Source organism: Triturus cristatus, chromosome 4_1 (assembly GCF_964204655.1).
Source record: "Triturus cristatus chromosome 4_1, aTriCri1.1, whole genome shotgun sequence".
NCBI lineage: Eukaryota > Metazoa > Chordata > Amphibia > Caudata > Salamandridae > Triturus > Triturus cristatus.
In genome coordinates, this window is record NC_140585.1 from 106,409,673 (window position 1) to 106,429,455 (window position 19,783).

The following is a 19,783-nucleotide window of genomic DNA, read 5'->3' on the forward strand; positions in this document are numbered from 1 at the left end:
GGATCAGGAGCAGATCGATGAAAATCATGAACATTACCTGCAGCTCCCTCTCAAAGTCACCAGTTCTTAGAGCACACTGTAAGGTACGTCTTATCACCCCAAAGGAGGATTTCAGACCAAAGTTCATGTTCTGTCTTGGCTTGGGGATAAGCAGGGGTGCTCCAAATTTCAATTTTACAGAAAGGAAAGGAACTTTGATACAAAGACCTTGGGCAGCATTGGTGGCAAATGGATGGCTGCGCGGAACCATGAAAGAAATGACAGAAAGTTATGGGAGTCATTACTACGCACCCAGCATCAAGAACGTGCATTTTGGATGCATTTTCAAAAGGAAAGAGAACGGAAAAATCTGTAGATTGAAGGTGATTGAGATAAACAAAATATTCCGTTTTTCTAAAAGCTACTGTAAAGAGTCTCTGGTTTAGAAGAAGAACCCTTACCAATGATCAAGAGAGATGCGACAGATTTCTATCATCAAAGCATTATGGTTGTCAAGATGAATCATCACTTTGATGTCTTCAACAAGTAGGATTCTTTTGATCTATAATCATCAAAAATGAGATAGCCCCATTTCATGGGATTTTTCAAGGCAAACGTCTGACAGATTAAGCGGGGTCCTCATCCCGGTTGGAGGACATATCTCTTCCTTCATCATGATGCCAGCCTAGCTTTCGGCCCAAAATCCAAGGTAAGCATGGCAAAAGTCTGGAGATGCCGGGGATTGAACCCGGGGCCTCATACATGCAAAGCATGCGCTCTACCACTGAGCTACATCCCCACTTCTGCAAGGTTTGACTGTATGATTGGAAACCCTGCATTGAACCGACGGCCACATCACCCCATTCGACTCTGCAGTATACAATGTCAGTCAGGAAAATCCTTCAGCCTTGTACCTGGATGATCTTCATGGTCTTATGTACAGATGCCTATATACAGCCTTCTTAGCGCAGTAGGCAGCGCGTCAGTCTCATAATCTGAAGGTCCTGAGTTCGATCCTCAGAGAGGGCATTTATTTCCTTCTTTTGGAATGCAAAATTCTCCGATTTTCTTGAAATGCGCAAACTATGCCTAGTTCAAAGATTTTTCCAAAGCAAATGTCTGACTATTTAAGTGGGGCTCTCACCCCAACTGCATGACAAACTTCTTCTTTCTGCATGATGGCAGGCTAGCCTTCTGGAAAAAAGCCAAGATAAGGAACAGAGGCTCCTGGAGATGCCGGGGATTGAACCCGGGACCTCATACATGCGAAGCATGCGCTCTACCACTGAGCTACATCCCCACTTTTGCACTCGAGCTGTTTGATGGATGCAAGGAATCCCTGAAACCCAGGGACTGCAAAGTCTCGATCATAATCAATGGAAGGTATTGTTTGAATAAAAGTGAAAGATATGGAAATCGAAGCAAAAAATCCTTCGAGCCGGATTTGAACCAGCGACCTAAGGATGTCTGACTTTATGCTACAGTCCTCCGCTCTACCAACTGAGCTATCGAAGGAGTGGCTGAAGTATCTTTCAGCGCTGTAATTATCTCTCGCTCAAGAAAGGTTGTGGGGGTGGGGATCAGGAGCAGATCGATGAAAATCATGAACATTACCTGCAGCTCCCTCTCAAAGTCACCAGTTCTTAGAGCACACTGTAAGGTACGTCTTATCACCCCAAAGGAGGATTTCAGACCAAAGTTCATGTTCTGTCTTGGCTTGGGGATAAGCAGGGGTGCTCCAAATTTCAATTTTACAGAAAGGAAAGGAACTTTGATACAAAGACCTTGGGCAGCATTGGTGGCAAATGGATGGCTGCGCGGAACCATGAAAGAAATGACAGAAAGTTATGGGAGTCATTACTACGCACCCAGCATCAAGAACGTGCATTTTGGATGCATTTTCAAAAGGAAAGAGAACGGAAAAATCTGTAGATTGAAGGTGATTGAGATAAACAAAATATTCCGTTTTTCTAAAAGCTACTGTAAAGAGTCTCTGGTTTAGAAGAAGAACCCTTACCAATGATCAAGAGAGATGCGACAGATTTCTATCATCAAAGCATTATGGTTGTCAAGATGAATCATCACTTTGATGTCTTCAACAAGTAGGATTCTTTTGATCTATAATCATCAAAAATGAGATAGCCCCATTTCATGGGATTTTTCAAGGCAAACGTCTGACAGATTAAGCGGGGTCCTCATCCCGGTTGGAGGACATATCTCTTCCTTCATCATGATGCCAGCCTAGCTTTCGGCCCAAAATCCAAGGTAAGCATGGCAAAAGTCTGGAGATGCCGGGGATTGAACCCGGGGCCTCATACATGCAAAGCATGCGCTCTACCACTGAGCTACATCCCCACTTCTGCAAGGTTTGACTGTATGATTGGAAACCCTGCATTGAACCGACGGCCACATCACCCCATTCGACTCTGCAGTATACAATGTCAGTCAGGAAAATCCTTCAGCCTTGTACCTGGATGATCTTCATGGTCTTATGTACAGATGCCTATATACAGCCTTCTTAGCGCAGTAGGCAGCGCGTCAGTCTCATAATCTGAAGGTCCTGAGTTCGATCCTCAGAGAGGGCATTTATTTCCTTCTTTTGGAATGCAAAATTCTCCGATTTTCTTGAAATGCGCAAACTATGCCTAGTTCAAAGATTTTTCCAAAGCAAATGTCTGACTATTTAAGTGGGGCTCTCACCCCAACTGCATGACAAACTTCTTCTTTCTGCATGATGGCAGGCTAGCCTTCTGGAAAAAAGCCAAGATAAGGAACAGAGGCTCCTGGAGATGCCGGGGATTGAACCCGGGACCTCATACATGCGAAGCATGCGCTCTACCACTGAGCTACATCCCCACTTTTGCACTCGAGCTGTTTGATGGATGCAAGGAATCCCTGAAACCCAGGGACTGCAAAGTCTCGATCATAATCAATGGAAGGTATTGTTTGAATAAAAGTGAAAGATATGGAAATCGAAGCAAAAAATCCTTCGAGCCGGATTTGAACCAGCGACCTAAGGATGTCTGACTTTATGCTACAGTCCTCCGCTCTACCAACTGAGCTATCGAAGGAGTGGCTGAAGTATCTTTCAGCGCTGTAATTATCTCTCGCTCAAGAAAGGTTGTGGGGGTGGGGATCAGGAGCAGATCGATGAAAATCATGAACATTACCTGCAGCTCCCTCTCAAAGTCACCAGTTCTTAGAGCACACTGTAAGGTACGTCTTATCACCCCAAAGGAGGATTTCAGACCAAAGTTCATGTTCTGTCTTGGCTTGGGGATAAGCAGGGGTGCTCCAAATTTCAATTTTACAGAAAGGAAAGGAACTTTGATACAAAGACCTTGGGCAGCATTGGTGGCAAATGGATGGCTGCGCGGAACCATGAAAGAAATGACAGAAAGTTATGGGAGTCATTACTACGCACCCAGCATCAAGAACGTGCATTTTGGATGCATTTTCAAAAGGAAAGAGAACGGAAAAATCTGTAGATTGAAGGTGATTGAGATAAACAAAATATTCCGTTTTTCTAAAAGCTACTGTAAAGAGTCTCTGGTTTAGAAGAAGAACCCTTACCAATGATCAAGAGAGATGCGACAGATTTCTATCATCAAAGCATTATGGTTGTCAAGATGAATCATCACTTTGATGTCTTCAACAAGTAGGATTCTTTTGATCTATAATCATCAAAAATGAGATAGCCCCATTTCATGGGATTTTTCAAGGCAAACGTCTGACAGATTAAGCGGGGTCCTCATCCCGGTTGGAGGACATATCTCTTCCTTCATCATGATGCCAGCCTAGCTTTCGGCCCAAAATCCAAGGTAAGCATGGCAAAAGTCTGGAGATGCCGGGGATTGAACCCGGGGCCTCATACATGCAAAGCATGCGCTCTACCACTGAGCTACATCCCCACTTCTGCAAGGTTTGACTGTATGATTGGAAACCCTGCATTGAACCGACGGCCACATCACCCCATTCGACTCTGCAGTATACAATGTCAGTCAGGAAAATCCTTCAGCCTTGTACCTGGATGATCTTCATGGTCTTATGTACAGATGCCTATATACAGTCTTCTTAGCGCAGTAGGCAGCGCGTCAGTCTCATAATCTGAAGGTCCTGAGTTCGATCCTCAGAGAGGGCATTTATTTCCTTCTTTTGGAATGCAAAATTCTCCGATTTTCTTGAAATGCGCAAACTATGCCTAGTTCAAAGATTTTTCCAAAGCAAATGTCTGACTATTTAAGTGGGGCTCTCACCCCAACTGCATGACAAACTTCTTCTTTCTGCATGATGGCAGGCTAGCCTTCTGGAAAAAAGCCAAGATAAGGAACAGAGGCTCCTGGAGATGCCGGGGATTGAACCCGGGACCTCATACATGCGAAGCATGCGCTCTACCACTGAGCTACATCCCCACTTTTGCCCTCAAGCTGTTTGATGGATGCAAGGAATCCCTGAAACCCAGGGACTGCAAAGTCTCGATCATAATCAATGGAAGGTATTGTTTGAATAAAAGTGAAAGATATGGAAATCGAAGCAAAAAATCCTTCGAGCCGGATTTGAACCAGCGACCTAAGGATGTCTGACTTTATGCTACAGTCCTCCGCTCTACCAACTGAGCTATCGAAGGAGTGGCTGAAGTATCTTTCAGCGCTGTAATTATCTCTCGCTCAAGAAAGGTTGTGGGGGTGGGGATCAGGAGCAGATCGATGAAAATCATGAACATTACCTGCAGCTCCCTCTCAAAGTCACCAGTTCTTAGAGCACACTGTAAGGTACGTCTTATCACCCCAAAGGAGGATTTCAGACCAAAGTTCATGTTCTGTCTTGGCTTGGGGATAAGCAGGGGTGCTCCAAATTTCAATTTTACAGAAAGGAAAGGAACTTTGATACAAAGACCTTGGGCAGCATTGGTGGCAAATGGATGGCTGCGCGGAACCATGAAAGAAATGACAGAAAGTTATGGGAGTCATTACTACGCACCCAGCATCAAGAACGTGCATTTTGGATGCATTTTCAAAAGGAAAGAGAACGGAAAAATCTGTAGATTGAAGGTGATTGAGATAAACAAAATATTCAGTTTTTCTAAAAGCTACTGTAAAGAGTCTCTGGTTTAGAAGAAGAACCCTTACCAATGATCAAGAGAGATGCAACAGATTTCTATCATCAAAGCATTATGGTTGTCAAGATGAATCATCACTTTGATGTCTTCAACAAGTAGGATTCTTTTGATCTATAATCATCAAAAATGAGATAGCCCCATTTCATGGGATTTTTCAAGGCAAACGTCTGACAGATTAAGCGGGGTCCTCATCCCGGTTGGAGGACATATCTCTTCCTTCATCATGATGCCAGCCTAGCTTTCGGCCCAAAATCCAAGGTAAGCATGGCAAAAGTCTGGAGATGCCGGGGATTGAACCCGGGGCCTCATACATGCAAAGCATGCGCTCTACCACTGAGCTACATCCCCACTTCTGCAAGGTTTGACTGTATGATTGGAAACCCTGCATTGAACCGACGGCCACATCACCCCATTCGACTCTGCAGTATACAATGTCAGTCAGGAAAATCCTTCAGCCTTGTACCTGGATGATCTTCATGGTCTTATGTACAGATGCCTATATACAGCCTTCTTAGCGCAGTAGGCAGCGCGTCAGTCTCATAATCTGAAGGTCCTGAGTTCGATCCTCAGAGAGGGCATTTATTTCCTTCTTTTGGAATGCAAAATTCTCCGATTTTCTTGAAATGCGCAAACTATGCCTAGTTCAAAGATTTTTCCAAAGCAAATGTCTGACTATTTAAGTGGGGCTCTCACCCCAACTGCATGACAAACTTCTTCTTTCTGCATGATGGCAGGCTAGCCTTCTGGAAAAAAGCCAAGATAAGGAACAGAGGCTCCTGGAGATGCCGGGGATTGAACCCGGGACCTCATACATGCGAAGCATGCGCTCTACCACTGAGCTACATCCCCACTTTTGCACTCGAGCTGTTTGATGGATGCAAGGAATCCCTGAAACCCAGGGACTGCAAAGTCTCGATCATAATCAATGGAAGGTATTGTTTGAATAAAAGTGAAAGATATGGAAATCGAAGCAAAAAATCCTTCGAGCCGGATTTGAACCAGCGACCTAAGGATGTCTGACTTTATGCTACAGTCCTCCGCTCTACCAACTGAGCTATCGAAGGAGTGGCTGAAGTATCTTTCAGCGCTGTAATTATCTCTCGCTCAAGAAAGGTTGTGGGGGTGGGGATCAGGAGCAGATCGATGAAAATCATGAACATTACCTGCAGCTCCCTCTCAAAGTCACCAGTTCTTAGAGCACACTGTAAGGTACGTCTTATCACCCCAAAGGAGGATTTCAGACCAAAGTTCATGTTCTGTCTTGGCTTGGGGATAAGCAGGGGTGCTCCAAATTTCAATTTTACAGAAAGGAAAGGAACTTTGATACAAAGACCTTGGGCAGCATTGGTGGCAAATGGATGGCTGCGCGGAACCATGAAAGAAATGACAGAAAGTTATGGGAGTCATTACTACGCACCCAGCATCAAGAACGTGCATTTTGGATGCATTTTCAAAAGGAAAGAGAACGGAAAAATCTGTAGATTGAAGGTGATTGAGATAAACAAAATATTCCGTTTTTCTAAAAGCTACTGTAAAGAGTCTCTGGTTTAGAAGAAGAACCCTTACCAATGATCAAGAGAGATGCAACAGATTTCTATCATCAAAGCATTATGGTTGTCAAGATGAATCATCACTTTGATGTCTTCAACAAGTAGGATTCTTTTGATCTATAATCATCAAAAATGAGATAGCCCCATTTCATGGGATTTTTCAAGGCAAACGTCTGACAGATTAAGCGGGGTCCTCATCCCGGTTGGAGGACATATCTCTTCCTTCATCATGATGCCAGCCTAGCTTTCGGCCCAAAATCCAAGGTAAGCATGGCAAAAGTCTGGAGATGCCGGGGATTGAACCCGGGGCCTCATACATGCAAAGCATGCGCTCTACCACTGAGCTACATCCCCACTTCTGCAAGGTTTGACTGTATGATTGGAAACCCTGCATTGAACCGACGGCCACATCACCCCATTCGACTCTGCAGTATACAATGTCAGTCAGGAAAATCCTTCAGCCTTGTACCTGGATGATCTTCATGGTCTTATGTACAGATGCCTATATACAGCCTTCTTAGTGCAGTAGGCAGCGCGTCAGTCTCATAATCTGAAGGTCCTGAGTTCGATCCTCAGAGAGGGCATTTATTTCCTTCTTTTGGAATGCAAAATTCTCCGATTTTCTTGAAATGCGCAAACTATGCCTAGTTCAAAGATTTTTCCAAAGCAAATGTCTGACTATTTAAGTGGGGCTCTCACCCCAACTGCATGACAAACTTCTTCTTTCTGCATGATGGCAGGCTAGCCTTCTGGAAAAAAGCCAAGATAAGGAACAGAGGCTCCTGGAGATGCCGGGGATTGAACCCGGGACCTCATACATGCGAAGCATGCGCTCTACCACTGAGCTACATCCCCACTTTTGCCCTCGAGCTGTTTGATGGATGCAAGGAATCCCTGAAACCCAGGGACTGCAAAGTCTCGATCATAATCAATGGAAGGTATTGTTTGAATAAAAGTGAAATATATGGAAATCGAAGCAAAAAATCCTTCGAGCCGGATTTGAACCAGCGACCTAAGGATGTCTGACTGTATGCTACAGTCCTCCGCTCTACCAACTGAGCTATCGAAGGAGTGGCTGAAGTATCTTTCAGCGCTGTAATTATCTCTCGCTCAAGAAAGGTTGTGGGGGTGGGGATCAGGAGCAGATCGATGAAAATCATGAACATTACCTGCAGCTCCCTCTCAAAGTCACCAGTTCTTAGAGCACACTGTAAGGTACGTCTTATCACCCCAAAGGAGGATTTCAGACCAAAGTTCATGTTCTGTCTTGGCTTGGGGATAAGCAGGGGTGCTCCAAATTTCAATTTTACAGAAAGGAAAGGAACTTTGATACAAAGACCTTGGGCAGCATTGGTGGCAAATGGATGGCTGCGCGGAACCATGAAAGAAATGACAGAAAGTTATGGGAGTCATTACTACGCACCCAGCATCAAGAACGTGCATTTTGGATGCATTTTCAAAAGGAAAGAGAACGGAAAAATCTGTAGATTGAAGGTGATTGAGATAAACAAAATATTCAGTTTTTCTAAAAGCTACTGTAAAGAGTCTCTGGTTTAGAAGAAGAACCCTTACCAATGATCAAGAGAGATGCAACAGATTTCTATCATCAAAGCATTATGGTTGTCAAGATGAATCATCACTTTGATGTCTTCAACAAGTAGGATTCTTTTGATCTATAATCATCAAAAATGAGATAGCCCCATTTCATGGGATTTTTCAAGGCAAACGTCTGACAGATTAAGCGGGGTCCTCATCCCGGTTGGAGGACATATCTCTTCCTTCATCATGATGCCAGCCTAGCTTTCGGCCCAAAATCCAAGGTAAGCATGGCAAAAGTCTGGAGATGCCGGGGATTGAACCCGGGGCCTCATACATGCAAAGCATGCGCTCTACCACTGAGCTACATCCCCACTTCTGCAAGGTTTGACTGTATGATTGGAAACCCTGCATTGAACCGACGGCCACATCACCCCATTCGACTCTGCAGTATACAATGTCAGTCAGGAAAATCCTTCAGCCTTGTACCTGGATGATCTTCATGGTCTTATGTACAGATGCCTATATACAGCCTTCTTAGCGCAGTAGGCAGCGCGTCAGTCTCATAATCTGAAGGTCCTGAGTTCGATCCTCAGAGAGGGCATTTATTTCCTTCTTTTGGAATGCAAAATTCTCCGATTTTCTTGAAATGCGCAAACTATGCCTAGTTCAAAGATTTTTCCAAAGCAAATGTCTGACTATTTAAGTGGGGCTCTCACCCCAACTGCATGACAAACTTCTTCTTTCTGCATGATGGCAGGCTAGCCTTCTGGAAAAAAGCCAAGATAAGGAACAGAGGCTCCTGGAGATGCCGGGGATTGAACCCGGGACCTCATACATGCGAAGCATGCGCTCTACCACTGAGCTACATCCCCACTTTTGCCCTCGAGCTGTTTGATGGATGCAAGGAATCCCTGAAACCCAGGGACTGCAAAGTCTCGATCATAATCAATGGAAGGTATTGTTTGAATAAAAGTGAAATATATGGAAATCGAAGCAAAAAATCCTTCGAGCCGGATTTGAACCAGCGACCTAAGGATGTCTGACTTTATGCTACAGTCCTCCGCTCTACCAACTGAGCTATCGAAGGAGTGGCTGAAGTATCTTTCAGCGCTGTAATTATCTCTCGCTCAAGAAAGGTTGTGGGGGTGGGGATCAGGAGCAGATCGATGAAAATCATGAACATTACCTGCAGCTCCCTCTCAAAGTCACCAGTTCTTAGAGCACACTGTAAGGTACGTCTTATCACCCCAAAGGAGGATTTCAGACCAAAGTTCATGTTCTGTCTTGGCTTGGGGATAAGTAGGGGTGCTCCAAATTTCAATTTTACAGAAAGGAAAGGAACTTTGATACAAAGACCTTGGGCAGCATTGGTGGCAAATGGATGGCTGCGCGGAACCATGAAAGAAATGACAGAAAGTTATGGGAGTCATTACTACGCACCCAGCATCAAGAACGTGCATTTTGGATGCATTTTCAAAAGGAAAGAGAACGGAAAAATCTGTAGATTGAAGGTGATTGAGATAAACAAAATATTCCGTTTTTCTAAAAGCTACTGTAAAGAGTCTCTGGTTTAGAAGAAGAACCCTTACCAATGATCAAGAGAGATGCAACAGATTTCTATCATCAAAGCATTATGGTTGTCAAGATGAATCATCACTTTGATGTCTTCAACAAGTAGGATTCTTTTGATCTATAATCATCAAAAATGAGATAGCCCCATTTCATGGGATTTTTCAAGGCAAACGTCTGACAGATTAAGCGGGGTCCTCATCCCGGTTGGAGGACATATCTCTTCCTTCATCATGATGCCAGCCTAGCTTTCGGCCCAAAATCCAAGGTAAGCATGGCAAAAGTCTGGAGATGCCGGGGATTGAACCCGGGGCCTCATACATGCAAAGCATGCGCTCTACCACTGAGCTACATCCCCACTTCTGCAAGGTTTGACTGTATGATTGGAAACCCTGCATTGAACCGACGGCCACATCACCCCATTCGACTCTGCAGTATACAATGTCAGTCAGGAAAATCCTTCAGCCTTGTACCTGGATGATCTTCATGGTCTTATGTACAGATGCCTATATACAGCCTTCTTAGCGCAGTAGGCAGCGCGTCAGTCTCATAATCTGAAGGTCCTGAGTTCGATCCTCAGAGAGGGCATTTATTTCCTTCTTTTGGAATGCAAAATTCTCCGATTTTCTTGAAATGCGCAAACTATGCCTAGTTCAAAGATTTTTCCAAAGCAAATGTCTGACTATTTAAGTGGGGCTCTCACCCCAACTGCATGACAAACTTCTTCTTTCTGCATGATGGCAGGCTAGCCTTCTGGAAAAAAGCCAAGATAAGGAACAGAGGCTCCTGGAGATGCCGGGGATTGAACCCGGGACCTCATACATGCGAAGCATGCGCTCTACCACTGAGCTACATCCCCACTTTTGCACTCGAGCTGTTTGATGGATGCAAGGAATCCCTGAAACCCAGGGACTGCAAAGTCTCGATCATAATCAATGGAAGGTATTGTTTGAATAAAAGTGAAAGATATGGAAATCGAAGCAAAAAATCCTTCGAGCCGGATTTGAACCAGCGACCTAAGGATGTCTGACTTTATGCTACAGTCCTCCGCTCTACCAACTGAGCTATCGAAGGAGTGGCTGAAGTATCTTTCAGCGCTGTAATTATCTCTCGCTCAAGAAAGGTTGTGGGGGTGGGGATCAGGAGCAGATCGATGAAAATCATGAACATTACCTGCAGCTCCCTCTCAAAGTCACCAGTTCTTAGAGCACACTGTAAGGTACGTCTTATCACCCCAAAGGAGGATTTCAGACCAAAGTTCATGTTCTGTCTTGGCTTGGGGATAAGCAGGGGTGCTCCAAATTTCAATTTTACAGAAAGGAAAGGAACTTTGATACAAAGACCTTGGGCAGCATTGGTGGCAAATGGATGGCTGCGCGGAACCATGAAAGAAATGACAGAAAGTTATGGGAGTCATTACTACGCACCCAGCATCAAGAACGTGCATTTTGGATGCATTTTCAAAAGGAAAGAGAACGGAAAAATCTGTAGATTGAAGGTGATTGAGATAAACAAAATATTCCGTTTTTCTAAAAGCTACTGTAAAGAGTCTCTGGTTTAGAAGAAGAACCCTTACCAATGATCAAGAGAGATGCGACAGATTTCTATCATCAAAGCATTATGGTTGTCAAGATGAATCATCACTTTGATGTCTTCAACAAGTAGGATTCTTTTGATCTATAATCATCAAAAATGAGATAGCCCCATTTCATGGGATTTTTCAAGGCAAACGTCTGACAGATTAAGCGGGGTCCTCATCCCGGTTGGAGGACATATCTCTTCCTTCATCATGATGCCAGCCTAGCTTTCGGCCCAAAATCCAAGGTAAGCATGGCAAAAGTCTGGAGATGCCGGGGATTGAACCCGGGGCCTCATACATGCAAAGCATGCGCTCTACCACTGAGCTACATCCCCACTTCTGCAAGGTTTGACTGTATGATTGGAAACCCTGCATTGAACCGACGGCCACATCACCCCATTCGACTCTGCAGTATACAATGTCAGTCAGGAAAATCCTTCAGCCTTGTACCTGGATGATCTTCATGGTCTTATGTACAGATGCCTATATACAGCCTTCTTAGCGCAGTAGGCAGCGCGTCAGTCTCATAATCTGAAGGTCCTGAGTTCGATCCTCAGAGAGGGCATTTATTTCCTTCTTTTGGAATGCAAAATTCTCCGATTTTCTTGAAATGCGCAAACTATGCCTAGTTCAAAGATTTTTCCAAAGCAAATGTCTGACTATTTAAGTGGGGCTCTCACCCCAACTGCATGACAAACTTCTTCTTTCTGCATGATGGCAGGCTAGCCTTCTGGAAAAAAGCCAAGATAAGGAACAGAGGCTCCTGGAGATGCCGGGGATTGAACCCGGGACCTCATACATGCGAAGCATGCGCTCTACCACTGAGCTACATCCCCACTTTTGCACTCGAGCTGTTTGATGGATGCAAGGAATCCCTGAAACCCAGGGACTGCAAAGTCTCGATCATAATCAATGGAAGGTATTGTTTGAATAAAAGTGAAAGATATGGAAATCGAAGCAAAAAATCCTTCGAGCCGGATTTGAACCAGCGACCTAAGGATGTCTGACTTTATGCTACAGTCCTCCGCTCTACCAACTGAGCTATCGAAGGAGTGGCTGAAGTATCTTTCAGCGCTGTAATTATCTCTCGCTCAAGAAAGGTTGTGGGGGTGGGGATCAGGAGCAGATCGATGAAAATCATGAACATTACCTGCAGCTCCCTCTCAAAGTCACCAGTTCTTAGAGCACACTGTAAGGTACGTCTTATCACCCCAAAGGAGGATTTCAGACCAAAGTTCATGTTCTGTCTTGGCTTGGGGATAAGCAGGGGTGCTCCAAATTTCAATTTTACAGAAAGGAAAGGAACTTTGATACAAAGACCTTGGGCAGCATTGGTGGCAAATGGATGGCTGCGCGGAACCATGAAAGAAATGACAGAAAGTTATGGGAGTCATTACTACGCACCCAGCATCAAGAACGTGCATTTTGGATGCATTTTCAAAAGGAAAGAGAACGGAAAAATCTGTAGATTGAAGGTGATTGAGATAAACAAAATATTCCGTTTTTCTAAAAGCTACTGTAAAGAGTCTCTGGTTTAGAAGAAGAACCCTTACCAATGATCAAGAGAGATGCGACAGATTTCTATCATCAAAGCATTATGGTTGTCAAGATGAATCATCACTTTGATGTCTTCAACAAGTAGGATTCTTTTGATCTATAATCATCAAAAATGAGATAGCCCCATTTCATGGGATTTTTCAAGGCAAACGTCTGACAGATTAAGCGGGGTCCTCATCCCGGTTGGAGGACATATCTCTTCCTTCATCATGATGCCAGCCTAGCTTTCGGCCCAAAATCCAAGGTAAGCATGGCAAAAGTCTGGAGATGCCGGGGATTGAACCCGGGGCCTCATACATGCAAAGCATGCGCTCTACCACTGAGCTACATCCCCACTTCTGCAAGGTTTGACTGTATGATTGGAAACCCTGCATTGAACCGACGGCCACATCACCCCATTCGACTCTGCAGTATACAATGTCAGTCAGGAAAATCCTTCAGCCTTGTACCTGGATGATCTTCATGGTCTTATGTACAGATGCCTATATACAGTCTTCTTAGCGCAGTAGGCAGCGCGTCAGTCTCATAATCTGAAGGTCCTGAGTTCGATCCTCAGAGAGGGCATTTATTTCCTTCTTTTGGAATGCAAAATTCTCCGATTTTCTTGAAATGCGCAAACTATGCCTAGTTCAAAGATTTTTCCAAAGCAAATGTCTGACTATTTAAGTGGGGCTCTCACCCCAACTGCATGACAAACTTCTTCTTTCTGCATGATGGCAGGCTAGCCTTCTGGAAAAAAGCCAAGATAAGGAACAGAGGCTCCTGGAGATGCCGGGGATTGAACCCGGGACCTCATACATGCGAAGCATGCGCTCTACCACTGAGCTACATCCCCACTTTTGCCCTCGAGCTGTTTGATGGATGCAAGGAATCCCTGAAACCCAGGGACTGCAAAGTCTCGATCATAATCAATGGAAGGTATTGTTTGAATAAAAGTGAAATATATGGAAATCGAAGCAAAAAATCCTTCGAGCCGGATTTGAACCAGCGACCTAAGGATGTCTGACTTTATGCTACAGTCCTCCGCTCTACCAACTGAGCTATCGAAGGAGTGGCTGAAGTATCTTTCAGCGCTGTAATTATCTCTCGCTCAAGAAAGGTTGTGGGGGTGGGGATCAGGAGCAGATCGATGAAAATCATGAACATTACCTGCAGCTCCCTCTCAAAGTCACCAGTTCTTAGAGCACACTGTAAGGTACGTCTTATCACCCCAAAGGAGGATTTCAGACCAAAGTTCATGTTCTGTCTTGGCTTGGGGATAAGCAGGGGTGCTCCAAATTTCAATTTTACAGAAAGGAAAGGAACTTTGATACAAAGACCTTGGGCAGCATTGGTGGCAAATGGATGGCTGCGCGGAACCATGAAAGAAATGACAGAAAGTTATGGGAGTCATTACTACGCACCCAGCATCAAGAACGTGCATTTTGGATGCATTTTCAAAAGGAAAGAGAACGGAAAAATCTGTAGATTGAAGGTGATTGAGATAAACAAAATATTCCGTTTTTCTAAAAGCTACTGTAAAGAGTCTCTGGTTTAGAAGAAGAACCCTTACCAATGATCAAGAGAGATGCAACAGATTTCTATCATCAAAGCATTATGGTTGTCAAGATGAATCATCACTTTGATGTCTTCAACAAGTAGGATTCTTTTGATCTATAATCATCAAAAATGAGATAGCCCCATTTCATGGGATTTTTCAAGGCAAACGTCTGACAGATTAAGCGGGGTCCTCATCCCGGTTGGAGGACATATCTCTTCCTTCATCATGATGCCAGCCTAGCTTTCGGCCCAAAATCCAAGGTAAGCATGGCAAAAGTCTGGAGATGCCGGGGATTGAACCCGGGGCCTCATACATGCAAAGCATGCGCTCTACCACTGAGCTACATCCCCACTTCTGCAAGGTTTGACTGTATGATTGGAAACCCTGCATTGAACCGACGGCCACATCACCCCATTCGACTCTGCAGTATACAATGTCAGTCAGGAAAATCCTTCAGCCTTGTACCTGGATGATCTTCATGGTCTTATGTACAGATGCCTATATACAGCCTTCTTAGCGCAGTAGGCAGCGCGTCAGTCTCATAATCTGAAGGTCCTGAGTTCGATCCTCAGAGAGGGCATTTATTTCCTTCTTTTGGAATGCAAAATTCTCCGATTTTCTTGAAATGCGCAAACTATGCCTAGTTCAAAGATTTTTCCAAAGCAAATGTCTGACTATTTAAGTGGGGCTCTCACCCCAACTGCATGACAAACTTCTTCTTTCTGCATGATGGCAGGCTAGCCTTCTGGAAAAAAGCCAAGATAAGGAACAGAGGCTCCTGGAGATGCCGGGGATTGAACCCGGGACCTCATACATGCGAAGCATGCGCTCTACCACTGAGCTACATCCCCACTTTTGCACTCGAGCTGTTTGATGGATGCAAGGAATCCCTGAAACCCAGGGACTGCAAAGTCTCGATCATAATCAATGGAAGGTATTGTTTGAATAAAAGTGAAAGATATGGAAATCGAAGCAAAAAATCCTTCGAGCCGGATTTGAACCAGCGACCTAAGGATGTCTGACTTTATGCTACAGTCCTCCGCTCTACCAACTGAGCTATCGAAGGAGTGGCTGAAGTATCTTTCAGCGCTGTAATTATCTCTCGCTCAAGAAAGGTTGTGGGGGTGGGGATCAGGAGCAGATCGATGAAAATCATGAACATTACCTGCAGCTCCCTCTCAAAGTCACCAGTTCTTAGAGCACACTGTAAGGTACGTCTTATCACCCCAAAGGAGGATTTCAGACCAAAGTTCATGTTCTGTCTTGGCTTGGGGATAAGCAGGGGTGCTCCAAATTTCAATTTTACAGAAAGGAAAGGAACTTTGATACAAAGACCTTGGGCAGCATTGGTGGCAAATGGATGGCTGCGCGGAACCATGAAAGAAATGACAGAAAGTTATGGGAGTCATTACTACGCACCCAGCATCAAGAACGTGCATTTTGGATGCATTTTCAAAAGGAAAGAGAACGGAAAAATCTGTAGATTGAAGGTGATTGAGATAAACAAAATATTCCGTTTTTCTAAAAGCTACTGTAAAGAGTCTCTGGTTTAGAAGAAGAACCCTTACCAATGATCAAGAGAGATGCGACAGATTTCTATCATCAAAGCATTATGGTTGTCAAGATGAATCATCACTTTGATGTCTTCAACAAGTAGGATTCTTTTGATCTATAATCATCAAAAATGAGATAGCCCCATTTCATGGGATTTTTCAAGGCAAACGTCTGACAGATTAAGCGGGGTCCTCATCCCGGTTGGAGGACATATCTCTTCCTTCATCATGATGCCAGCCTAGCTTTCGGCCCAAAATCCAAGGTAAGCATGGCAAAAGTCTGGAGATGCCGGGGATTGAACCCGGGGCCTCATACATGCAAAGCATGCGCTCTACCACTGAGCTACATCCCCACTTCTGCAAGGTTTGACTGTATGATTGGAAACCCTGCATTGAACCGACGGCCACATCACCCCATTCGACTCTGCAGTATACAATGTCAGTCAGGAAAATCCTTCAGCCTTGTACCTGGATGATCTTCATGGTCTTATGTACAGATGCCTATATACAGCCTTCTTAGCGCAGTAGGCAGCGCGTCAGTCTCATAATCTGAAGGTCCTGAGTTCGATCCTCAGAGAGGGCATTTATTTCCTTCTTTTGGAATGCAAAATTCTCCGATTTTCTTGAAATGCGCAAACTATGCCTAGTTCAAAGATTTTTCCAAAGCAAATGTCTGACTATTTAAGTGGGGCTCTCACCCCAACTGCATGACAAACTTCTTCTTTCTGCATGATGGCAGGCTAGCCTTCTGGAAAAAAGCCAAGATAAGGAACAGAGGCTCCTGGAGATGCCGGGGATTGAACCCGGGACCTCATACATGCGAAGCATGCGCTCTACCACTGAGCTACATCCCCACTTTTGCACTCGAGCTGTTTGATGGATGCAAGGAATCCCTGAAACCCAGGGACTGCAAAGTCTCGATCATAATCAATGGAAGGTATTGTTTGAATAAAAGTGAAAGATATGGAAATCGAAGCAAAAAATCCTTCGAGCCGGATTTGAACCAGCGACCTAAGGATGTCTGACTTTATGCTACAGTCCTCCGCTCTACCAACTGAGCTATCGAAGGAGTGGCTGAAGTATCTTTCAGCGCTGTAATTATCTCTCGCTCAAGAAAGGTTGTGGGGGTGGGGATCAGGAGCAGATCGATGAAAATCATGAACATTACCTGCAGCTCCCTCTCAAAGTCACCAGTTCTTAGAGCACACTGTAAGGTACGTCTTATCACCCCAAAGGAGGATTTCAGACCAAAGTTCATGTTCTGTCTTGGCTTGGGGATAAGCAGGGGTGCTCCAAATTTCAATTTTACAGAAAGGAAAGGAACTTTGATACAAAGACCTTGGGCAGCATTGGTGGCAAATGGATGGCTGCGCGGAACCATGAAAGAAATGACAGAAAGTTATGGGAGTCATTACTACGCACCCAGCATCAAGAACGTGCATTTTGGATGCATTTTCAAAAGGAAAGAGAACGGAAAAATCTGTAGATTGAAGGTGATTGAGATAAACAAAATATTCCGTTTTTCTAAAAGCTACTGTAAAGAGTCTCTGGTTTAGAAGAAGAACCCTTACCAATGATCAAGAGAGATGCGACAGATTTCTATCATCAAAGCATTATGGTTGTCAAGATGAATCATCACTTTGATGTCTTCAACAAGTAGGATTCTTTTGATCTATAATCATCAAAAATGAGATAGCCCCATTTCATGGGATTTTTCAAGGCAAACGTCTGACAGATTAAGCGGGGTCCTCATCCCGGTTGGAGGACATATCTCTTCCTTCATCATGATGCCAGCCTAGCTTTCGGCCCAAAATCCAAGGTAAGCATGGCAAAAGTCTGGAGATGCCGGGGATTGAACCCGGGGCCTCATACATGCAAAGCATGCGCTCTACCACTGAGCTACATCCCCACTTCTGCAAGGTTTGACTGTATGATTGGAAACCCTGCATTGAACCGACGGCCACATCACCCCATTCGACTCTGCAGTATACAATGTCAGTCAGGAAAATCCTTCAGCCTTGTACCTGGATGATCTTCATGGTCTTATGTACAGATGCCTATATACAGCCTTCTTAGCGCAGTAGGCAGCGCGTCAGTCTCATAATCTGAAGGTCCTGAGTTCGATCCTCAGAGAGGGCATTTATTTCCTTCTTTTGGAATGCAAAATTCTCCGATTTTCTTGAAATGCGCAAACTATGCCTAGTTCAAAGATTTTTCCAAAGCAAATGTCTGACTATTTAAGTGGGGCTCTCACCCCAACTGCATGACAAACTTCTTCTTTCTGCATGATGGCAGGCTAGCCTTCTGGAAAAAAGCCAAGATAAGGAACAGAGGCTCCTGGAGATGCCGGGGATTGAACCCGGGACCTCATACATGCGAAGCATGCGCTCTACCACTGAGCTACATCCCCACTTTTGCACTCGAGCTGTTTGATGGATGCAAGGAATCCCTGAAACCCAGGGACTGCAAAGTCTCGATCATAATCAATGGAAGGTATTGTTTGAATAAAAGTGAAAGATATGGAAATCGAAGCAAAAAATCCTTCGAGCCGGATTTGAACCAGCGACCTAAGGATGTCTGACTTTATGCTACAGTCCTCCGCTCTACCAACTGAGCTATCGAAGGAGTGGCTGAAGTATCTTTCAGCGCTGTAATTATCTCTCGCTCAAGAAAGGTTGTGGGGGTGGGGATCAGGAGCAGATCGATGAAAATCATGAACATTACCTGCAGCTCCCTCTCAAAGTCACCAGTTCTTAGAGCACACTGTAAGGTACGTCTTATCACCCCAAAGGAGGATTTCAGACCAAAGTTCATGTTCTGTCTTGGCTTGGGGATAAGCAGGGGTGCTCCAAATTTCAATTTTACAGAAAGGAAAGGAACTTTGATACAAAGACCTTGGGCAGCATTGGTGGCAAATGGATGGCTGCGCGGAACCATGAAAGAAATGACAGAAAGTTATGGGAGTCATTACTACGCACCCAGCATCAAGAACGTGCATTTTGGATGCATTTTCAAAAGGAAAGAGAACGGAAAAATCTGTAGATTGAAGGTGATTGAGATAAACAAAATATTCAGTTTTTCTAAAAGCTACTGTAAAGAGTCTCTGGTTTAGAAGAAGAACCCTTACCAATGATCAAGAGAGATGCAACAGATTTCTATCATCAAAGCATTATGGTTGTCAAGATGAATCATCACTTTGATGTCTTCAACAAGTAGGATTCTTTTGATCTATAATCATCAAAAATGAGATAGCCCCATTTCATGGGATTTTTCAAGGCAAACGTCTGACAGATTAAGCGGGGTCCTCATCCCGGTTGGAGGACATATCTCTTCCTTCATCATGATGCCAGCCTAGCTTTCGGCCCAAAATCCAAGGTAAGCATGGCAAAAGTCTGGAGATGCCGGGGATTGAACCCGGGGCCTCATACATGCAAAGCATGCGCTCTACCACTGAGCTACATCCCCACTTCTGCAAGGTTTGACTGTATGATTGGAAACCCTGCATTGAACCGACGGCCACATCACCCCATTCGACTCTGCAGTATACAATGTCAGTCAGGAAAATCCTTCAGCCTTGTACCTGGATGATCTTCATGGTCTTATGTACAGATGCCTATATACAGCCTTCTTAGCGCAGTAGGCAGCGCGTCAGTCTCATAATCTGAAGGTCCTGAGTTCGATCCTCAGAGAGGGCATTTATTTCCTTCTTTTGGAATGCAAAATTCTCCGATTTTCTTGAAATGCGCAAACTATGCCTAGTTCAAAGATTTTTCCAAAGCAAATGTCTGACTATTTAAG

At 44.4% G+C, this 19,783-nt stretch overlaps 37 non-coding genes across 37 annotated transcripts; all 37 read right to left on the reverse strand.

Annotated features, from left to right (window-relative positions):
• Positions 1-706: 706 nt before the first annotated feature.
• Positions 707-778, reverse strand: TRNAA-UGC (transfer RNA alanine (anticodon UGC)). Its single transcript has one exon. It is a non-coding gene; the product is annotated as a tRNA-Ala (tRNA).
• Positions 779-1,207: 429 nt separating this feature from the next.
• TRNAA-CGC (transfer RNA alanine (anticodon CGC)) lies at positions 1,208-1,279 on the reverse strand. Its single transcript has one exon. It is a non-coding gene; the product is annotated as a tRNA-Ala (tRNA).
• A 129-nt stretch (positions 1,280-1,408) lies between these two features.
• TRNAY-GUA (transfer RNA tyrosine (anticodon GUA)) lies at positions 1,409-1,494 on the reverse strand. Its single transcript is given in 2 exon segments — positions 1,409-1,444; positions 1,458-1,494. It is a non-coding gene; the product is annotated as a tRNA-Tyr (tRNA).
• A 768-nt stretch (positions 1,495-2,262) lies between these two features.
• On the reverse strand, positions 2,263-2,334 carry TRNAA-UGC (transfer RNA alanine (anticodon UGC)). The gene has a single exon. It is a non-coding gene; the product is annotated as a tRNA-Ala (tRNA).
• Positions 2,335-2,763: 429 nt separating this feature from the next.
• On the reverse strand, positions 2,764-2,835 carry TRNAA-CGC (transfer RNA alanine (anticodon CGC)). The gene has a single exon. It is a non-coding gene; the product is annotated as a tRNA-Ala (tRNA).
• A 129-nt stretch (positions 2,836-2,964) lies between these two features.
• On the reverse strand, positions 2,965-3,050 carry TRNAY-GUA (transfer RNA tyrosine (anticodon GUA)). The gene is given in 2 exon segments: positions 2,965-3,000; positions 3,014-3,050. It is a non-coding gene; the product is annotated as a tRNA-Tyr (tRNA).
• A 768-nt stretch (positions 3,051-3,818) lies between these two features.
• Positions 3,819-3,890, reverse strand: TRNAA-UGC (transfer RNA alanine (anticodon UGC)). Its single transcript has one exon. It is a non-coding gene; the product is annotated as a tRNA-Ala (tRNA).
• Positions 3,891-4,319: 429 nt separating this feature from the next.
• Positions 4,320-4,391, reverse strand: TRNAA-CGC (transfer RNA alanine (anticodon CGC)). Its single transcript has one exon. It is a non-coding gene; the product is annotated as a tRNA-Ala (tRNA).
• Positions 4,392-4,520: 129 nt separating this feature from the next.
• TRNAY-GUA (transfer RNA tyrosine (anticodon GUA)) lies at positions 4,521-4,606 on the reverse strand. The gene is given in 2 exon segments: positions 4,521-4,556; positions 4,570-4,606. It is a non-coding gene; the product is annotated as a tRNA-Tyr (tRNA).
• Positions 4,607-5,374: 768 nt separating this feature from the next.
• TRNAA-UGC (transfer RNA alanine (anticodon UGC)) lies at positions 5,375-5,446 on the reverse strand. The gene has a single exon. It is a non-coding gene; the product is annotated as a tRNA-Ala (tRNA).
• A 429-nt stretch (positions 5,447-5,875) lies between these two features.
• On the reverse strand, positions 5,876-5,947 carry TRNAA-CGC (transfer RNA alanine (anticodon CGC)). The gene has a single exon. It is a non-coding gene; the product is annotated as a tRNA-Ala (tRNA).
• A 129-nt stretch (positions 5,948-6,076) lies between these two features.
• Positions 6,077-6,162, reverse strand: TRNAY-GUA (transfer RNA tyrosine (anticodon GUA)). The gene is given in 2 exon segments: positions 6,077-6,112; positions 6,126-6,162. It is a non-coding gene; the product is annotated as a tRNA-Tyr (tRNA).
• A 768-nt stretch (positions 6,163-6,930) lies between these two features.
• On the reverse strand, positions 6,931-7,002 carry TRNAA-UGC (transfer RNA alanine (anticodon UGC)). The gene has a single exon. It is a non-coding gene; the product is annotated as a tRNA-Ala (tRNA).
• A 429-nt stretch (positions 7,003-7,431) lies between these two features.
• TRNAA-CGC (transfer RNA alanine (anticodon CGC)) lies at positions 7,432-7,503 on the reverse strand. Its single transcript has one exon. It is a non-coding gene; the product is annotated as a tRNA-Ala (tRNA).
• Positions 7,504-7,632: 129 nt separating this feature from the next.
• On the reverse strand, positions 7,633-7,718 carry TRNAY-GUA (transfer RNA tyrosine (anticodon GUA)). Its single transcript is given in 2 exon segments — positions 7,633-7,668; positions 7,682-7,718. It is a non-coding gene; the product is annotated as a tRNA-Tyr (tRNA).
• A 768-nt stretch (positions 7,719-8,486) lies between these two features.
• TRNAA-UGC (transfer RNA alanine (anticodon UGC)) lies at positions 8,487-8,558 on the reverse strand. Its single transcript has one exon. It is a non-coding gene; the product is annotated as a tRNA-Ala (tRNA).
• Positions 8,559-8,987: 429 nt separating this feature from the next.
• Positions 8,988-9,059, reverse strand: TRNAA-CGC (transfer RNA alanine (anticodon CGC)). The gene has a single exon. It is a non-coding gene; the product is annotated as a tRNA-Ala (tRNA).
• A 129-nt stretch (positions 9,060-9,188) lies between these two features.
• TRNAY-GUA (transfer RNA tyrosine (anticodon GUA)) lies at positions 9,189-9,274 on the reverse strand. The gene is given in 2 exon segments: positions 9,189-9,224; positions 9,238-9,274. It is a non-coding gene; the product is annotated as a tRNA-Tyr (tRNA).
• Positions 9,275-10,042: 768 nt separating this feature from the next.
• On the reverse strand, positions 10,043-10,114 carry TRNAA-UGC (transfer RNA alanine (anticodon UGC)). The gene has a single exon. It is a non-coding gene; the product is annotated as a tRNA-Ala (tRNA).
• Positions 10,115-10,543: 429 nt separating this feature from the next.
• On the reverse strand, positions 10,544-10,615 carry TRNAA-CGC (transfer RNA alanine (anticodon CGC)). Its single transcript has one exon. It is a non-coding gene; the product is annotated as a tRNA-Ala (tRNA).
• A 129-nt stretch (positions 10,616-10,744) lies between these two features.
• On the reverse strand, positions 10,745-10,830 carry TRNAY-GUA (transfer RNA tyrosine (anticodon GUA)). Its single transcript is given in 2 exon segments — positions 10,745-10,780; positions 10,794-10,830. It is a non-coding gene; the product is annotated as a tRNA-Tyr (tRNA).
• A 768-nt stretch (positions 10,831-11,598) lies between these two features.
• On the reverse strand, positions 11,599-11,670 carry TRNAA-UGC (transfer RNA alanine (anticodon UGC)). Its single transcript has one exon. It is a non-coding gene; the product is annotated as a tRNA-Ala (tRNA).
• Positions 11,671-12,099: 429 nt separating this feature from the next.
• Positions 12,100-12,171, reverse strand: TRNAA-CGC (transfer RNA alanine (anticodon CGC)). Its single transcript has one exon. It is a non-coding gene; the product is annotated as a tRNA-Ala (tRNA).
• A 129-nt stretch (positions 12,172-12,300) lies between these two features.
• TRNAY-GUA (transfer RNA tyrosine (anticodon GUA)) lies at positions 12,301-12,386 on the reverse strand. Its single transcript is given in 2 exon segments — positions 12,301-12,336; positions 12,350-12,386. It is a non-coding gene; the product is annotated as a tRNA-Tyr (tRNA).
• Positions 12,387-13,154: 768 nt separating this feature from the next.
• On the reverse strand, positions 13,155-13,226 carry TRNAA-UGC (transfer RNA alanine (anticodon UGC)). The gene has a single exon. It is a non-coding gene; the product is annotated as a tRNA-Ala (tRNA).
• Positions 13,227-13,655: 429 nt separating this feature from the next.
• On the reverse strand, positions 13,656-13,727 carry TRNAA-CGC (transfer RNA alanine (anticodon CGC)). Its single transcript has one exon. It is a non-coding gene; the product is annotated as a tRNA-Ala (tRNA).
• A 129-nt stretch (positions 13,728-13,856) lies between these two features.
• TRNAY-GUA (transfer RNA tyrosine (anticodon GUA)) lies at positions 13,857-13,942 on the reverse strand. Its single transcript is given in 2 exon segments — positions 13,857-13,892; positions 13,906-13,942. It is a non-coding gene; the product is annotated as a tRNA-Tyr (tRNA).
• Positions 13,943-14,710: 768 nt separating this feature from the next.
• On the reverse strand, positions 14,711-14,782 carry TRNAA-UGC (transfer RNA alanine (anticodon UGC)). Its single transcript has one exon. It is a non-coding gene; the product is annotated as a tRNA-Ala (tRNA).
• A 429-nt stretch (positions 14,783-15,211) lies between these two features.
• Positions 15,212-15,283, reverse strand: TRNAA-CGC (transfer RNA alanine (anticodon CGC)). The gene has a single exon. It is a non-coding gene; the product is annotated as a tRNA-Ala (tRNA).
• A 129-nt stretch (positions 15,284-15,412) lies between these two features.
• On the reverse strand, positions 15,413-15,498 carry TRNAY-GUA (transfer RNA tyrosine (anticodon GUA)). The gene is given in 2 exon segments: positions 15,413-15,448; positions 15,462-15,498. It is a non-coding gene; the product is annotated as a tRNA-Tyr (tRNA).
• Positions 15,499-16,266: 768 nt separating this feature from the next.
• Positions 16,267-16,338, reverse strand: TRNAA-UGC (transfer RNA alanine (anticodon UGC)). Its single transcript has one exon. It is a non-coding gene; the product is annotated as a tRNA-Ala (tRNA).
• Positions 16,339-16,767: 429 nt separating this feature from the next.
• TRNAA-CGC (transfer RNA alanine (anticodon CGC)) lies at positions 16,768-16,839 on the reverse strand. Its single transcript has one exon. It is a non-coding gene; the product is annotated as a tRNA-Ala (tRNA).
• A 129-nt stretch (positions 16,840-16,968) lies between these two features.
• TRNAY-GUA (transfer RNA tyrosine (anticodon GUA)) lies at positions 16,969-17,054 on the reverse strand. The gene is given in 2 exon segments: positions 16,969-17,004; positions 17,018-17,054. It is a non-coding gene; the product is annotated as a tRNA-Tyr (tRNA).
• Positions 17,055-17,822: 768 nt separating this feature from the next.
• TRNAA-UGC (transfer RNA alanine (anticodon UGC)) lies at positions 17,823-17,894 on the reverse strand. Its single transcript has one exon. It is a non-coding gene; the product is annotated as a tRNA-Ala (tRNA).
• Positions 17,895-18,323: 429 nt separating this feature from the next.
• TRNAA-CGC (transfer RNA alanine (anticodon CGC)) lies at positions 18,324-18,395 on the reverse strand. Its single transcript has one exon. It is a non-coding gene; the product is annotated as a tRNA-Ala (tRNA).
• A 129-nt stretch (positions 18,396-18,524) lies between these two features.
• On the reverse strand, positions 18,525-18,610 carry TRNAY-GUA (transfer RNA tyrosine (anticodon GUA)). Its single transcript is given in 2 exon segments — positions 18,525-18,560; positions 18,574-18,610. It is a non-coding gene; the product is annotated as a tRNA-Tyr (tRNA).
• A 768-nt stretch (positions 18,611-19,378) lies between these two features.
• Positions 19,379-19,450, reverse strand: TRNAA-UGC (transfer RNA alanine (anticodon UGC)). The gene has a single exon. It is a non-coding gene; the product is annotated as a tRNA-Ala (tRNA).
• Positions 19,451-19,783: the final 333 nt, after the last annotated feature.